The sequence below is a fragment of the Tamandua tetradactyla genome, chromosome 8 (assembly GCF_023851605.1).
Source record: "Tamandua tetradactyla isolate mTamTet1 chromosome 8, mTamTet1.pri, whole genome shotgun sequence".
Taxonomy (NCBI): domain Eukaryota; kingdom Metazoa; phylum Chordata; class Mammalia; order Pilosa; family Myrmecophagidae; genus Tamandua; species Tamandua tetradactyla.
Window position 1 is genome coordinate 79,609,188 of NC_135334.1, and position 2,295 is coordinate 79,611,482.

A 2,295-nucleotide genomic window follows, 5' to 3' on the forward strand; every position below is an offset into this window, starting at 1 on the left:
CCCCATAGAAATAAAGGAAGTAATGAGAGGATAATATAAGCAACTTTATGCTAATGAACTAGACAACATAGATGAAATGGACAACTTCCTAGAAAGACATGAACAACCAACATTTACTCGAGAAGAAATGGACAACCTCAATAAACCAATCACAAGTAAAGAGATTGAATCAGTCATCAAAAAGCTCCCCAAAAAGAAAAATACAGGATCAGATGGCTTCACATGTGAATTCTACCAAGCATTCAAGAAAGAATTAGTGCCAATCCTGCTCAAACTCTTCCAAAAAATTGAAGAGGAGGGAAAGCTACCTAACTCATTCTATGAAGCAAACATCACCTTCATACCAAAGCCAGCCAAAGATACAAGAAAAGAGAATTACAGACAAATCTCTCTAATGAATATAGATGCAAAACTCAACAAAATTCTTGCAACTTGAATCCAGCAGTACATTAAAAGAATTATAAGCCATGACCAAGTGGGATTTATTCCAGGTATGCAAGGATGGTTCAACATAAGAAAATCAATTAATGTAATACACCATATCAACAAATCAAAGCAGAAAAACCACACGATCATCTCAATTGATGCAGAAAAGGCATTTGACAATCCAACATCCTTTCTTGATGAAAACACTTCAAAGGTTCAAAGGATAGGAATAGAAGGGAACTTCCTTAACATGATAAAGGGAATATATGAAAAACCCACAGCTAACATCATCCTCAATGGGAAAAGACTGAAAGTTTCCCCCACTAAGATCAGGAATAAGACAAGGATGTTCACTGACACCATTTTGTTATTCAGCATTGTGTTGGAAGTTCCAGTCAGAGCAATTATACAAGAAAAAGAAATACAAGGCATCAAAGTTAGAAAGGAAGAAGTAAAACTCTCACTGTTTGCAGCTGATATGATATTACATGTCAAAATCCCCAAAAAATCCACAGCAAAGCTATTAGAGCTAATAAATGAACACAACAAAGAGGCAGGGTACAAGATCAACATTCAAAAATCAGTAGTGTTTCTATACACTAGTAATGAACAATCTGAGGAGGAAATAAAGAAAAAAATTCCAGTTACAATTGCAACCAAAAGAATAAAATATTTAGGAATAAGTTTAACTGAGAATACAAAAGACCTATACACAGAAAACTACAATAAATTGCCAAAATAAATCACAGATGACCTAAATAAATGGAAGGGCATACTGTGTTCATGGATTAGAAGACTATATGTAGTTAAGATGTCAATTCTACCTACATTGATTTATAGATTCAATGCAATACCAGATAAAATCCCAAAAACTTCCTTTGCAGAAATAGAAAAACCAATAACCAAATTTATTTGGAAGAACACGATGCCAAGAATAGCTAAAAATATCTTGAGAAAGAAAAATGAAGTGGGAGGTTTCACACTACCTGACTTTAAGGCATATTACGAAGCTACAGTGGTCGAAACAGCATAGTACTGGCATAAAGATAGATTATACTAACCAACAGACTCAAATAGAGTGTTCAGATATAGACCCTTTCATCTATGGACAATTGATCTTTGATAAGGCAGTCAAGCCAACTCACCTGGTAAAGAGCAATCTCTTCAATAAATGGTGCTTGGAGAACAGGATATCCATATGCAAGAATGGAAGAGGATCCATATCTCACACCTTATACAAAAATTAATTCAAAATGGATCAAAGACCTGAACATTAGAGCTAAAACTTTTAGAAGAAAATGTAGGGAAATATAAAACTTGTAATAGGAGACAGTTTCCTAGATCTTACACCCAAAGCTCAAGAATTGAAGAAAGAAATAGATAAATGGAGACTCTTCAAAATTAAACACTTTTATTCATCAAAGAACTTTGTCAAAAAAAATTAAAAAGTAAACTACACAATGGGAGACAATATTTGGAAACCACATATCAGATAAGGTTTAGTATCCAGAATATCTAAAGAGATTCTTCAATTCAACAACAAAAAGATAAACAACCTATTTTAAAAATGGGCAAAAGACATGAACAGACACTCCTCAGAAGAGGAAATATAAATGGCTAAAAGGCACATGAAAAGATGCTCAACTTCCCAGGCTATTAGGGAAATGCAAATCAAAACCACAATGAGATATCATCTCACACCCACCAGAATGGGCAGTATGAAAAGAAACAGAAAATAATAAGTGCTGGAGAGGATGTGGAGAAAGAGGCACACTTATCCACTGTTGGTGGGAATGTAAAATGATACAACCACTGTGAAAGCAGTTTGCGTTTCCTCAGGAAGCTAAGTATAGAACTGCGATATGATCT